The sequence below is a fragment of the Rhagoletis zephyria genome, unplaced genomic scaffold (assembly GCF_001687245.7).
Source record: "Rhagoletis zephyria isolate East Lansing unplaced genomic scaffold, Rhagoletis_zephyria_1.1 Rzeph_scaffold_01960, whole genome shotgun sequence".
NCBI classification, from domain to species: domain Eukaryota; kingdom Metazoa; phylum Arthropoda; class Insecta; order Diptera; family Tephritidae; genus Rhagoletis; species Rhagoletis zephyria.
The window spans coordinates 28,205-45,496 of NW_016159044.1; positions in this window are offsets into that span (position 1 = coordinate 28,205).

Genomic DNA, 17,292 nt, shown 5'->3' on the forward strand with positions numbered 1-17,292 from the left:
AATTCTACTGCCTGAGGGTTATAATCCCTAAGTGCGGCCGAAGGCCGCTTACGTAGAAAGGAATTCTACGCAAAAATACATTTGTTAAAAAGAACATTTTTTTTTATAAAAACTTTTTTTTTCTATTTTTAATTAACTTTTTATTCTTTATTCAAAATCCCCCCATATCTAATTTGGCATAATTTCTTTTATTAAAAAATCCCACGGTTTCTGTTAGTTGGGTCATATTCCACTTCAAACTGCTCAGTTTGCCTAAGAAAAATCCGTTTTTCCCCCTTTTTCAAAGGGTTCCCTAGGTGCCTGTGGGAGGAGTCCAAGGGAGGGGTTCCCCTTTTTAGAAAGCGGCGACTGTCTCCTTTCTATTGGGGGGTGTTTTGGGGGCACCGCCCCCTCCCCCTCCGCCCCCCACCCAAAAAACGGTGTGAGTGGTACTAAACATTTCCCAAAATATCTTGTATATAAAAATGTATATACAAATTTATAACAAAAATTTGCAACAAATACCATGTTTCCAACCGACATTATTGTTAAATTAGTGCACAGATTTAGTAGATTAAATTTTTGTAATAAAGCGTGAACTTCTGTCTAAAAGTGTGTGTAAAAGTTTTTTGATTCGATTCACGCGTTTGGGCACAGCAACCCAAAATCGCTGTACAAATTCATAAACAGTACCCCTCGTGTTTTTTATCGCTATTTCACCAAAAAATTCACAAATTAAACAACTTATTTGCTATTTGCTACAAAATACCACAATCACAATGCAGAGGTGGACATAAACAGCTGATTCGAATATCGGATTTGCTCATGTTCGAAAAATCGAAATCCGATAGATTTTCGCGACACCAAATGAAACAGGTATCGGCCTCCATTTCCGACAAAAATCAATTCCGATTCAGATTCTGCGACATACCTGTATAATCTCCTTATCAAGATTGTTAATTGTTTGATGAAATCTCCAAAAACGTAAATTTTGAATTACTTCTCTAAATTATTAGATGTGCGATATGTTGTTTGCAGTTAATGTGGGTCTGTTTCTCTTAGATTTATTTCATAAATTTGTGTTTGTTTTTTATAACATATGCACATTTTAAATATATTAACAAGTTCAAAGACAAATAACTCAACTTTTTTTGTGTCCTTATTGCATGCGCAAATAACACCGTGTGACAAAAACAGAAAAATTTCAGAACACGCGGAAGAATCGATATACTCACGAAACTATGGGCCAAATACAGTAAAACTGCGTTTTTAGTTTTTCACTCTGACGTCAGAATTTTTTTCAAAGGACTTGGAAATTTGAAAAAACTATTTTACAAAAATCACTGCAATGTAGAATAACAACATTGGTACCAAATGAGTGAGAAAATTCCGTGGAATTAAAAACAATTAAGTTTTTTGGTTTACAAGGATGAATAGGTATTTATAAATTCAATTATTTGTTTGTGATAAACAAGTTATGTAAAATATTTTTGTTCTTAATCAAAGTTAAATTGAAATTTATTTAGTAATCTATTTAAACAAATTTATATGTATCCAATTAAACAATGAATTCTAAACAGATGCTGATTAAAACTTATTGTAAGAAATAAATTTAATTTAAAAAAGGACTAAGTACAAACTGTATATGTAGGAATTTATTTTTTTATCAATGTGATAAACATAAATGCATATACAGTGCCGAACAGAAGTATTGGCACAGAGAATTTTTCGCAATATATGCAAAGTTCTTTATTCTAATTTATTTTCGATATTTTTTTTTTTTAAATATTGTTCATTCTACACCAGAAAACATAATAATAAAAGCCCTAAACTTTGTGCAAAACTCAGGAAAATTCATCAAATTTGCACACTAATTTGCAACTTTTTATTCAGATTTTCTCGAAAAATTCTAAGTATGCAGTTTTATAGCCCATTCAAATTTAGTATAACAAAGTGCAAGTTTGAAGTCGCTAGAAAATCGCATTGATTTTTGGCAATTTTTTTTCACGCAAGTTCTTCCATACAAAGTAATTCGACAATTATTTTTTGTATGGAGAAAATGAGCAACACCTTCCACTAAAAAAATTTCCAAAAACCAACGCGATTTTCTAACAACTTTAAACTTGCACTTTGTTATACTAAATTTGAATGGGCTATAAAACTGCATACTTTGAATTTTTCGAGAAAATCTGAATAAAAAGTTGCAAATTAGTGTGCAAATTTAAATAATTTTCCTGAGTTTTGCACAAAGTTTAGAGATTTTATTATTACGTTTTCTGGTGTAAAATGAACTATATTTTTATAAAAAATTATCGAAAATAAATTAGAATAAAAAACTTTGCATATATGGCGAAAAATTCACTGTGCCAATACTTTTGTTCGTCACTGTATGTAAAAGTTGAAATAATTCAAAATAATATTGAAAAAATACATTAAAAAATGTAACGAGCTTTGCTTTTTATTTGAACTGAACAGCATTTACAAATTCACACTAGAATCTCATTAGAGAACTATTACCACGTTTATATGATGCTGCAATTCGCTTTAAGTCAAACCATGTTATATGGACACACACATGTAAACACATTCTCTAATCGAGTTGAAACTTTTAGCCGTGCCACTATAAATCACATTTTGAATGCGAGTTAAGAGTTGTTGAATCGTGTTAAGAGTGCATATAAACACGCAATTTGTCCACACGGTTGTTTCATGCAACTCTGTAAAAAGTAAACCATTTAAATAGCTCTTGAAATATCATTTATGCTAAGCTTAGTTATAAAATTAATAATAGTATATATTAGCATTCGACTGGAGAACTACCATTTTCTCGATTGGAGAATTATGTCCCATTTTGTTTGAAAACGTTATGTTTCTCCATTGTTTCTCGAGTCGTCCTCTAACGTTAGAGATTAGAGAAAGGGGCTAGTTATCTAATCATCCACTAATCGATATCTAACATCAGTGTTTACTGGGGCAGAACGAGGGTTTGCATACCTCTGTGTGGCGAGTGATCTCCCGCAACGCAAACTTGGAAAAACATAGTGAAAAAACTTGCATCAGAGCTAAATGAAAAGGTGCGGGTCTAACATTTTTCTGTGTTTTATGTTGTTAAGATTTACTGAATATGCAGAAGAGTAATTTTGGAGGTCAATAGACTCCAGCTTGTTTTCTCCACAGCCCTTCAAACATAACGCTCAAAACGATAAAATCTTGTTCTCTTTTGTTTTCAATTGTACGGCTGTGCTTAAATGATTTCACCGTGAGCGTTTATCGCGCGAATAAAACCAATTTCACGCATATTTATAATTTAATATCCTTTAAGCATTATTCAATTTTATTTTTATTTTTTAAATGGTTACTTTTCTAATTTTTAGAAAGATTCGTTTAGTAAGATTTTTATCTGGTGGAATCTAGAGGCTGTAAAAAAATCTACCCGTTTTTCCTGGGCCTTTTTATATTTTTGGATTTTTAAGTATTGCCTTTCTATAAAAATATAATTAAATAAATATTTTTCTAAGTGCTGAAAAAAGCCTGATCATAGATTTGGTTTTACTTTACCGCGACTATTAACGAGTAAGGTGGTCGGATGTGTTTTTTGGATGCGGACTTTATTAAATTATTAAAGGGGATTTCGCGGCGATTAAATCGTAAAAATTTGCTAAATCAACGTTAGGCAGCCACAACTGCACATCGATGTGATTTAGTGTCAATTTGGATGGAAGTTGGAGCTGAAAAATTGAAATTTTACTTTGAAGCCTAATCGCGTTGGTGTTAAAAGAAGAAAATTCTAACAAAAAAGCCAAAAGCAACTAGTAAGTCGAGCGACTCACCAAGTGAGCGCGATGGAAGAGTGCAGCAAATGCAAAACAACTATTCGTGATAAATCAGTTAGATGTGTGGGTGTTGCGGTCGTAGCTATCACATATCAACAAAATGCTCGGGTCTTGACGACTACAGTAGCAGCTGTCCCATTACGAACAAAATGATTAAGTTTCTGTGTGATGATTGCTTGCAGTTTATACGTAATGTGGATGAAATGTTTAGAGAAGTGCAAGACCAAATGAAGAAAAATGGTAGTTACCTAAAAGAGGACAAAAATAGCTTTAAAGAGGCGATGAAAACAAATGAGCGCGAAATAAAAAGTTTGATAGAAGCTGTAGAAGCTAAGTACTCTGAGCGTGTTCAATCACTTGTAGCAGCGCAGCAATCTTTTGAGAAAAAAGTTGAAGAGGTCGAAAAAAAAGTATCTGACTTTACAAGAGCAATAAAAGAAAACTCCGATAACGTGTGCCGTGAGCTTGACAGTAATAAAAAAGAAAATAAAAAAGTCTGTGAAGAGGTAAAAGGCATCATGAGTAAGCACAGTGGAGTAGTAAGCGAGACGTACGCGGATAAGCTAAAAAGGGGTGCGGGGTGTGCCCCAGTAATTCTAAAGCCAAAGAAAAGTCAGCAAAGTAATATAACCAGAAATGAAGTCAAAGAATGTATTAACCCAGCCAATTTAAAAGTTAAGGTTAATGGGATGTTTAATAGACAGGATGGTGCAGTTGAAATTAAATGTGTAAATAATAGCGATAGAGATATCCTAGCTGATGAAATCAAAAATAAGTTAAGCCAAAAATATGATGTGGAAATCCCAGGCTTGAGATACCCCAAAATATTAATAAGTGGGCTATCGGCGAACTTGGAGTGTGATAAAGTCGAAAAAGCTATACGTAAGCAAAACGATGTCTTATTTGAGCACCTCAAATGTACTAAAGTTTTTAAATCGCAGAAAAATCCTAGAGTGTTTAATGCGTTTATTGAAGTGGATGGTGTAGCCTTCAAAAGCATTATAAAGGAGCAAAGAATCAATATTGAATGGGATCGATGTATGGCTTACGAAAGCGATGGAGTTCTAAGATGTTATAAGTGTTGGGGCTTTAACCACAAAGCTGCAATGTGCAAAGAACAGTATCAGATATGTGCTAAGTGCGGGGAAAATGATCATAGCTATAGAGAATGTCAGAATAACTTTGTGAAATGCAGAAATTGTAGCATAGCGAAAGCAAGACTTAATCTGGCGGACATCGACGAAAAGCATGATGCAAGGGACAGCTGCTGTCGCGTATTACAGAGAAAGGTAAAACTGCAGGCCGAAAGAATATTATACTAGCAATCAAAGGGCAAGATACTATGCCTTTACTTGAACATATGTGGTTTGAGAACGAATTTTTCCCAATTAGAAGTTTTGTTGGAAGACAGTGTATATGACTTCGTATGCTTGTCTGAAACGCATCTTACCTCAGACATAGACGATGGGGAGCTATATCTTCCAAATTATAGTATTCATCGAAATGACAGCGATTAAAAACACACTGGCGGTGTTGTAGTCTACGTGAATAAGTCATGGGAAGTGCTAGCGACTGAAGTTGAATCTAAAGCGAGAGCCTTTTGGTGGCTTTCGATAAAATTACGCCGCAATAGCAAATATCTTGAGCTAGGGACACTGTACAGATCCCCCAATAGGGTAACTTCCCCAGAAAGTGTTTTTTGCGAATTTTTTAAGGATAAGCTAGACTCGCTCTTAGAAACCAGTGATGTCATAATAACTGGAGACTTCAATATAAACTGGTATGAAAACACTGTTTCCAGAAGAATCACAAAGCAAGCAACGGATGACAGTAGCTTTAAGCAGATTCTGAATAACCCTACTCGAATAACTGAGTTTTCCGCAACACTGATAGACTATGTCGTGACAAATATAAGTAATATAAATGCACATACGGTGTCAGACCTCAAAATAAGTGATCATGAAACGATGCTAATCGAAATTAATGAGCGTGAGAAAGCAAAGCCCACCAAATCAACGTTAAAAATATTAACCTTTGGCAACCGTATTTTGTGTGATACGGTGAATGCAAGATGTGCAAATTGCAATGAAGGTGAGCTCGAAGCATATGCCACAACATTTAATGAAGCTTTAAAAGAAGCAATCAATAAAATGACAATAGTGAGAACAGTTAAGTCTAATGTAAGCAGATGTAGATGGTATAATGCTAGGCTCAGGACGTTAAAGCAATCGAAGGAAGCGAGCTATAGGCGGGCAACGTGGACTCGAAATACGGAAGACTGGGCGCGTTATAGAGAATGTAGAAATCGGTACGTTAGTGAGCTGAACCGGGCCAAGTGCCAATATATTGAAGCGAAAATAGATCGGTGTTTGGACCAAAAAACAATGTGGAAAGCAATAAAGGACCTTGTGCTGAAAAAGGAGCAAAAAAATATCAAAAAAAATCGACTTCGGAGATAAGATTGTAAATAATAAGCATGAACTTGCCAATCGTCTCAACGAATTCTTCGTAGAAAGTATAAACCGAATAAACGTGGCAATACCAGCGGTTCCTTACATTAACCTTAGGAGCAGAGCGGACACACGCTTTAAGTTTAATGAAATAAATCTTGTGGAGCTACAATCAACGCTGACTAAAATGAATAGCAAAAAAGATTGTAACTCAATGTCGATTACTTACTTGTTATCCACCTTTAATGTTACTGGGCCGATTGTCCTATCTTTAATTAAAAAGTCACTTGAAACCGGTATATACCCACATCGCTGGAAGCAGTCAATAGTAGTCCCAATAGAAAAAGTAAAAAATGCAAAAAAGCCGGAAGAATACAGACCAATCAACACGCTATTAATTGAAAGCAAAAGCACTATAGACGGAAGCACCATTGAAGAAGTAGACCAAATAAAATACCTGGGCGTTGTCTTAGATACTAAGTTGAAATTTGATGCACATATTGATTATATTTGTAAAAAAATATCTAAAAAAGTTGGTTTAATGTGTAGGATCAGAAATAAGGTATCACTGTGCTGTGCTATAAAAATTTATAATGCGATTATCAAGCCTCACTTTGAATATTGTTCTACCATACTTTTTTTAGGAAGCCAACATAGCATAGATAGAATGCAGAAATTACAGAACAAAGCTATGAGATGTATTCTTAAGTATAATCGTTTAGCATGCGTTAGGGATATGCTTGATACTCTGAAATGGATGTCGGTCAACCAACGTGTGATTTATAATGTAATCTTATTCATTTTCAAAGTTAAAAATCGTATGCTTCCTAGATATCTTACGGCCGAAATTAACTATGTGGCCGATGTTCAACCGTATTTATTAAGAAGTAACGCCGATATAAAAAGCGTATATATCAAGCGCTGCACAGAATAGTCTATTCTATAGGGGAGCAACTATATTTAATTCGCTACCTTATGATATAAAAGAAGATTTAATTTTCAACTCATTTAAAAGAAAGCTATCAAATTGGGTAAAAGAAAATTTTGTATAACCATCCTTAAACACAGATGAACATGTATATTTCTATAGTACTAAGTACGAATTGTAAAAAAATAGCTTAAAGCTAAATAAATATACTACTACTACTACTACTTACGGTTGGTAGTTTTGAAGATATCGCTCATTTACTTCAATAGTGTCATAATGAAAAAAAAAATACAAAAATTGAGTTTAGTAGTGTGCAGAAATTACCGCAACCTCTTCTTCGATGTTGTGCAAAATATTCAAAGTTGTATCAATTACGAGCAGAGATGTTGCGAATGTGAAATTTTAGACATCCGCGGATTTGGAAGCGAAGGCGAATGTCAAGTATTTTTACGAAATAATTTTTGTAAGTAAATTAGGTGATGTAGGTAAATAAAGAAATGCAAAACTTAGTAATTTTTAATAATATTTATTTTATTGAGTACTTCAATCTAAAAATTGGAAAATTATATTTAATAAAAAGTAATGCTGCTGTCTTTTCAGGTTGCAGCCCGTTTTTTAATGGTCGTAAATCAAACCTACTCTACTAAATAACTGCGCGCTCGAGGCGACAACTTGACAATATTTTAAATTCTTTCGATTGACGCTGCATCAGTTGAGAGGACTTTCAGTTATATTTTCTTTATTACAGTGCAAGCACAATTCCTTTTTAAGAATTGCATCGAGCCTGAAAATGTCGGATGTGCATATATACAATTTTCCAAATTTTTAATCAAAACTATGAATTTCGCAAGCGCGTAAATTTTAGTGAGGGTAGCGGTCCCCATGTTACTGGAATATTCGTTGCGTTCATAATCTCATTTCATAAAATGTTTCAGGAAGAGACAAATATTTCAGTTCAGAAATACTTCTTCGAAAGATATCTTTGCATAATACTCTACCTTTCAATTTATTTCTCATACTTTTCATTTTATAAAAAGAGCGTAATTTCTAGACCAAAAGCTGATTATAAGTTGATGTTATCGACTTCTGTATGAGCTTTAAAAAAGTGCAAAATGTTGCTCTTTTATTGGTTTATAAATTGTATGTTGGTGGTTTTATAAAGCAAAGAGTAGTCTATAAAATGGCCTTATAAAACGCTTGAAGGTCTTATAAAGCGCTGGCCGCAGAACTTTTACACGCTCTAAGTATTAAAATTAATAACCGTTTTTATGGAAACGATTTGAACAAAATACTGAACTTTTTCAGGCCGAAAATTGCGAGAATAAATCATCGAATTGAGCGTGTTGCTTGTTCGAGGGGTATGGTTTAGTTATTTGTACAATGATTTTGGATTGTTGTGTCCAAACACGTGACCCGAATCTAAAACCTGTAAAATGCACATGTAGTCAAAGAATTAACACAAAGCCTTAAATTTCCGAGCACTAGTTTATTGATAAGTTCGGTTTGCACTTTATTGTAATATTCGATGTGTGCACTGCGAAAAAATACTGCGGTCAGCCCAGCCGGAGTTGGACCGATGATGGCATATATGTAATATGTATGTTTGTTAGTACATTCAAAGTACATTCCCCAACATCAGAGTGCCGAAATATTGAAAAAAAAAAGAGAGATCCGATAAGAGAATGTACTCAGAATGACAATTTTACTTTTCAAAATTCAGGAGCGGTTTCACAAATTTTTACTTAAAAACAACTCTTATGAACGATTAACAAAAATAAAATTTTTGTAAATCTGTGAGAAGCGCTGCGGCCGTTGGTGGTGGCAGAGGATAAAAATACCAGTTAGAAGGACTTGGCATCAGTTGGCATTTCCAGTTGGTGTCAATCAGCATAGAAGGGAATCGAATAACGTGCTTTATTGGATTCGGCCAACATATAAAATACCACACCGCTTTATGTGTAAATAAGTTTTGTATTTGTTAGGACAATTTTCAGATTACAAATAACGAGGAGCATCGGAGAAATTCGTCATACCGAGCCCCAACCGCTAAAATAACCCTGCAAGAACAGTGACTATCATTTGACAAATGATTTGAGTGGCAACACTGATAGAGATTTCTGTCACTGGCTACCTATAAGTTTCTATCAAATTCTAAAGGGCAGTGTGAAAAATCTAATGATTTTCCGTCTTCCTCCAACGTATGGCCTTATTTAATGGTCTCTTTTCAACCAACGCAAAATTTGCAAATGAGTTAGTAAGATAAATGAGAATGTGTTAGTTTCCATCATCGTTTAAAGTGCAAAACCGCGTATCAACAAAATGCAAAACCGCGTATGTGAAGTCGTAGCAATTATTTTCTTGAGCGTAAAAACACTCATATTTCAAAATGGTTCTCTTTTTTATAAAGCAATCGCATTTATGGCTAGCATATATCAGGACGAAGGGATAAGGATTTAGCCAAGAGCTTGTGTGAGCAAATCCAATTTTTGGCACCCAATGTCAGTTACGCGGTTTTGCAGAATGACGATACGCGGTTTTGTCCTTTAACGACGATATGTACATCGTCGTTTAAAGTGCAAAACCGCGTTTCAACAAAATGCAAAACCACGTATCAGCAAAATGCAAAACCGCGTATGTGAAGCTGTAGAAATTCTTTTATAGAGCGTAAAAACACTCATATTTCAAAATGGTTCTCTTTTTTATAAAGCAATCGCATTTCTGGCTAGTATATTTAAGGAGGAATGGATAAGGATTGAGCCAAGAGCTTGTGTGAGCAAATCAAATTTTTGGCAGCCAATGTCAGTTACGCGGTTTTGCAGANAGGACTTGGCATCAGTTGGCATTTCCAGTTGGTGTCAATCAGCATAGAAGGGAATCGAATAACGTGCTTTATTGGATTCGGCCAACATATAAAATACCACACCGCTTTATGTGTAAATAAGTTTTGTATTTGTTAGGACAATTTTCAGATTACAAATAACGAGGAGCATCGGAGAAATTCGTCATACCGAGCCCCAACCGCTAAAATAACCCTGCAAGAACAGTGACTATCATTTGACAAATGATTTGAGTGGCAACACTGATAGAGATTTCTGTCACTGGCTACCTATAAGTTTCTATCAAATTCTAAAGGGCAGTGTGAAAAATCTAATGATTTTCCGTCTTCCTCCAACGTATGGCCTTATTTAATGGTCTCTTTTCAACCAACGCAAAATTTGCAAATGAGTTAGTAAGATAAATGAGAATGTGTTAGTTTCCATCATCGTTTAAAGTGCAAAACCGCGTATCAACAAAATGCAAAACCGCGTATGTGAAGTCGTAGCAATTATTTTCTTGAGCGTAAAAACACTCATATTTCAAAATGGTTCTCTTTTTTATAAAGCAATCGCATTTATGGCTAGCATATATCAGGACGAAGGGATAAGGATTTAGCCAAGAGCTTGTGTGAGCAAATCCAATTTTTGGCACCCAATGTCAGTTACGCGGTTTTGCAGAATGACGATACGCGGTTTTGTCCTTTAACGACGATATGTACATCGTCGTTTAAAGTGCAAAACCGCGTTTCAACAAAATGCAAAACCACGTATCAGCAAAATGCAAAACCGCGTATGTGAAGCTGTAGAAATTCTTTTATAGAGCGTAAAAACACTCATATTTCAAAATGGTTCTCTTTTTTATAAAGCAATCGCATTTCTGGCTAGTATATTTAAGGAGGAATGGATAAGGATTGAGCCAAGAGCTTGTGTGAGCAAATCAAATTTTTGGCAGCCAATGTCAGTTACGCGGTTTTGCAGAATGACGATACGCGGTTTTGTACTTTAAACGACGATATTTTTTTAAATTTACTTTTTGATGCAGGTGCTCTGAGAGGCATTTATGCATCAAAATTTAATTTTGAAAAAAGTTGTCTTATTCATTTTCGCGGCTAGGGCTCGATATACATTTCAGCGTGAAGGAAACATGAGACCGTCAAATTTTTGTTTGTTTGTTGAATTCCCCGAACCGGCCCTGTTTGATATGGCACTTCATTCTATGTAGTAGTTTACAAATACCAAACAAGCATTTCAGTAAATGTTTTTAAAAATAACTTTAAGTAAGTTTGCTATAATAAGCGTTAAATAAACATTTTTAATATTAAGCTCATTAAAAGTTTTTCCAAATAAACCCTTAATGAGTTTTGAGAGCGAATGTTTATAAATAACTTAAACTTATAAATGAAATGCAAATGCCAACGACATGAAGCAGTAAATATAACATTTTTTCAAACGTGTTTACGTTTTTTAAAATATATTATTAAAAGAAAAAATTAAATAAAACCAATGCGGTAAAAAAAAATCCAATCCAGGACCCGCTGCGCTAATCGGTGGAGCATTCGAGTCTTCAAATGATGAGTTCTCCTTATCCTTTCTTAGTTTAACATTCAATTAAAAATGTATTAAATTTTTTTCAGAAAAGTTCATCAATGAGAATGGCGGCGATGACGCGGAATATATAGCTGCACCGATGTCGTTTTTCATATTATCTGATTAGATCCGTGCCGATGGCATTCGTCGGATACCGTAATAGGTATGATTGTTTCACAACAAAACATCACCGCTCTTGCGATTGTCGACAAGTAGTAGATAAACGACTGTTAGTCGATTATTAATTATTCGTGGTATTTTCAAAGTCGTTTTCTCGTTCAATAAGTGCGTGTGAATAGTTTATAGTTCCTCATCCTTCTACAAACAATCAGTTGTAGAAAAAAGAGCGATAAAAAATTATTCACAGTCGCTTATTGAACGAGAAATCGACATTCACAATACCATGGAAAAGCAATAATCGAATAATAGTCGTTTATCTACTACTAGTCGACACTCGCAATAGGGGTGCATGTTATTAGCAAAATTGTACAAAATTTAAAATAAATTACTGCAACTGAGCTAATTATGTTTCTAACGGAACTTTTTATAGCCATTTAAATTTTTTGGTCAAAGCCACTTCTCTCTTTTGTACAATTAAAAAACTGTAATGATGGTTCAATGTACTAGAAATGTCAGTTTTCAAAAAACATCGATGCATCGATACATCTACTATTTATACATCGAGTGGAAAATTGTCGATGCATCGAAGCAAAACATGCAAGGCGAATTTATACAAGGTGGTGTTAATGGCGAATTTAGATATTCACTGCGGTACTTTCTCAATGTCAAAATGGTGTGTTTGTTGTAATATGAATTCGCCTTGTTTACAACAAACAAATCATTTTCACATTAGGAAGTACCGCGGCGAAAATCTAAATTAGCCATCAACACCACCTTGTATAAATTCGCCTTGAAAACATGGATATTTTCGATGCATCGATGATTTCCGACATCCCTACTTTTAATCAGTGTCAGACCAACGGCTTTACACAGAGGGGCTCATAAAACTTTTAAACGTTTTATAAACTCATGTTGTAGATACTTTAAGATCCTTATAAAACTACCTAACTACGGTTTTTAAACTAATAATAGAGTATTATTTTGTGCTATCAATCCGCGCCTCCTGGGGCCCTTTTAATCTTATAAGGGTTTTAAAGACTTTTATAGAGCAAAATGGTAAAACATTTGTTCTTAAATTTTGCGGAAGGATGCAACTAAAAACCTCTTATAAAACTTGTTGTGTTATTCGGGATCCTCCTGACTTTCATCTTCACTTATTACAAGCTTACAAGCCAAACCAGATTTGTCAGGTTTTTCTTAAGCTGTTTAGAAATAATTCTTCATTCTCAATCCTTTGGCTGTTTTAGAATTTGTTTAAGTTAATTTACAGCCGTATTCTAACAAAGTCACAAACTTTAGCTCATCACTTCTGTGATTTCTACTGCGCCTCAAAGCTCGCCGCTGCAAAAAATATGTCGCTACAATAAAAATTTTTAAATTTTTGTGTATTTTTCTAGCACCTCAAAATCGATTTTTTGTGAGACATTTCTCGGCGCAATAGAAATCACAACAGTGATGAGCTAAGTTTTGTGACTCTGTTAGAATAGAAGGGTTAGTCTAAGGAATAGAGTATTCTTGCGGACTATAGGCAAACCGAAAGTTATTACTAAGTTCGCTAGATAAATACATATGTAAAAATGTGTATAAGAACAAAACCCTAGAAAAATAAGGAAATTAGAAATAACAATTCAAAATATTGACAGATATATATTTTTGTAAGGAAAAATCAATTGAGACAGAACTCGAGACCTTATTTAAATCACTAAGTGCGCGTGCAATAGGGGCATTACGTGCATATTCGGTTTTCCAATTCCCCTAATAAAAAGGCAAAGACACGTAAACGGAACACGACACGACACGATACGGTCTAATAAAAAAGTATAATGGAGAGAGCCTAAGGTCTTAAGGTTTATTAGAAGCAAGCAAGAGTTATAAGAAGGCGTAGGTTCAGAAAAGTTCAAAGCAAATTTATGGAACGCGCGATGAATAGAATTATCATGATATGGCCTCCAAATGAACGTATCATATTCCAAAGTGGAACGTATGAAAGACGTATGTATATAGCAGTTTAAGGGTATATGGATCAGAGAATTGTGCACAGTTCCGCCTGACGAAGCCTAGAGCTGAGTAAGATTTCCTAACAATGTGACCAATATGACTATTAAATGTTAAATTCGANAAATTTACTTTTTGATGCAGGTGCTCTGAGAGGCATTTATGCATCAAAATTTAATTTTGAAAAAAGTTGTCTTATTCATTTTCGCGGCTAGGGCTCGATATACATTTCAGCGTGAAGGAAACATGAGACCGTCAAATTTTTGTTTGTTTGTTGAATTCCCCGAACCGGCCCTGTTTGATATGGCACTTCATTCTATGTAGTAGTTTACAAATACCAAACAAGCATTTCAGTAAATGTTTTTAAAAATAACTTTAAGTAAGTTTGCTATAATAAGCGTTAAATAAACATTTTTAATATTAAGCTCATTAAAAGTTTTTCCAAATAAACCCTTAATGAGTTTTGAGAGCGAATGTTTATAAATAACTTAAACTTATAAATGAAATGCAAATGCCAACGACATGAAGCAGTAAATATAACATTTTTTCAAACGTGTTTACGTTTTTTAAGATATATTATTAAAAGAAAAAATTAAATAAAACCAACGCGGTAAAAAAAAATCCAATCCAGGACCCGCTGCGCTAATCGGTGGAGCATTCGAGTCTTCAAATGATGAGTTCTCCTTATCCTTTCTTAGTTTAACATTCAATTAAAAATGTATTAAATTTTTTTCAGAAAAGTTCATCAATGAGAATGGCGGCGATGACGCGGAATATATAGCTGCACCGATGTCGTTTTTCATATTATCTGATTAGATCCGTGCCGATGGCATTCGTCGGATACCGTAATAGGTATGATTGTTTCACAACAAAACATCACCGCTCTTGCGATTGTCGACAAGTAGTAGATAAACGACTGTTAGTCGATTATTAATTATTCGTGGTATTTTCAAAGTCGTTTTCTCGTTCAATAAGTGCGTGTGAATAGTTTATAGTTCCTCATCCTTCTACAAACAATCAGTTGTAGAAAAAAGAGCGATAAAAAATTATTCACAGTCGCTTATTGAACGAGAAATCGACATTCACAATACCATGGAAAAGCAATAATCGAATAATAGTCGTTTATCTACTACTAGTCGACACTCGCAATAGGGGTGCATGTTATTAGCAAAATTGTACAAAATTTAAAATAAATTACTGCAACTGAGCTAATTATGTTTCTAACGGAACTTTTTATAGCCATTTAAATTTTTTGGTCAAAGCCACTTCTCTCTTTTGTACAATTAAAAAACTGTAATGATGGTTCAATGTACTAGAAATGTCAGTTTTCAAAAAACATCGATGCATCGATACATCTACTATTTATACATCGAGTGGAAAATTGTCGATGCATCGAAGCAAAACATGCAAGGCGAATTTATACAAGGTGGTGTTAATGGCGAATTTAGATATTCACTGCGGTACTTTCTCAATGTCAAAATGGTGTGTTTGTTGTAATATGAATTCGCCTTGTTTACAACAAACAAATCATTTTCACATTAGGAAGTACCGCGGCGAAAATCTAAATTAGCCATCAACACCACCTTGTATAAATTCGCCTTGAAAACATGGATATTTTCGATGCATCGATGATTTCCGACATCCCTACTTTTAATCAGTGTCAGACCAACGGCTTTACACAGAGGGGCTCATAAAACTTTTAAACGTTTTATAAACTCATGTTGTAGATACTTTAAGATCCTTATAAAACTACCTAACTACGGTTTTTAAACTAATAATAGAGTATTATTTTGTGCTATCAATCCGCGCCTCCTGGGGCCCTTTTAATCTTATAAGGGTTTTAAAGACTTTTATAGAGCAAAATGGTAAAACATTTGTTCTTAAATTTTGCGGAAGGATGCAACTAAAAACCTCTTATAAAACTTGTTGTGTTATTCGGGATCCTCCTGACTTTCATCTTCACTTATTACAAGCTTACAAGCCAAACCAGATTTGTCAGGTTTTTCTTAAGCTGTTTAGAAATAATTCTTCATTCTCAATCCTTTGGCTGTTTTAGAATTTGTTTAAGTTAATTTACAGCCGTATTCTAACAAAGTCACAAACTTTAGCTCATCACTTCTGTGATTTCTACTGCGCCTCAAAGCTCGCCGCTGCAAAAAATATGTCGCTACAATAAAAATTTTTAAATTTTTGTGTATTTTTCTAGCACCTCAAAATCGATTTTTTGTGAGACATTTCTCGGCGCAATAGAAATCACAACAGTGATGAGCTAAGTTTTGTGACTCTGTTAGAATAGAAGGGTTAGTCTAAGGAATAGAGTATTCTTGCGGACTATAGGCAAACCGAAAGTTATTACTAAGTTCGCTAGATAAATACATATGTAAAAATGTGTATAAGAACAAAACCCTAGAAAAATAAGGAAATTAGAAATAACAATTCAAAATATTGACAGATATATATTTTTGTAAGGAAAAATCAATTGAGACAGAACTCGAGACCTTATTTAAATCACTAAGTGCGCGTGCAATAGGGGCATTACGTGCATATTCGGTTTTCCAATTCCCCTAATAAAAAGGCAAAGACACGTAAACGGAACACGACACGACACGATACGGTCTAATAAAAAAGTATAATGGAGAGAGCCTAAGGTCTTAAGGTTTATTAGAAGCAAGCAAGAGTTATAAGAAGGCGTAGGTTCAGAAAAGTTCAAAGCAAATTTATGGAACGCGCGATGAATAGAATTATCATGATATGGCCTCCAAATGAACGTATCATATTCCAAAGTGGAACGTATGAAAGACGTATGTATATAGCAGTTTAAGGGTATATGGATCAGAGAATTGTGCACAGTTCCGCCTGACGAAGCCTAGAGCTGAGTAAGATTTCCTAACAATGTGACCAATATGACTATTAAATGTTAAATTCGATGAAAAAATAATGCCAAGGTCTTTTGTTTCCTCAACAGTTTCTAACAGAGTTAGAAATACTGTAACGACTCAAAAAAACATTATGAATTTTTGTAAAAGTAATTTTGAAGCATTTCTCAATATTCAAAAAAGGTGATTTTTAGTACACCAGAGATACAAATTATCAAGATCAGTTTGAAGTTTATACATGTCGCTAAGATCTTTTAAAAAAAAAAATTTTAAATCATCTGCATATAGCAAATAATTAGCGAAGGAAAAACAGATACTTACATCGTTAATAAACCGAGTGAAAAGTAAAGGGCCTAAAATACTTCCTTGAGGAATCCCAGAAAAAGCAAAAAAAGATGTAGAAGATATGCCGTCAATAGTGATTACCAGGGAACGGATTTTATGGAAATTGCCTTTTTTTCTGCTAAAGAGATAGAGTATATTCGATTAAGAATGTCCACGATTTAGCTTTCCCTGATTCCATATATACACATTTGATGTTGCCTTTTTTTGCCTTTTTTAAGATATTTGCCTTTTNTTGCTTTTTTTGCAATACCTAGTGCCTTTTCCTGCCTTTTTCGCTATTTTATTTTGCCTTTTCCAGCCTACTAAGTTATTTTATTTTACCTTTTTTATAGGTTTTTAGGTCCTAAAAATCCGTTCCCTGGT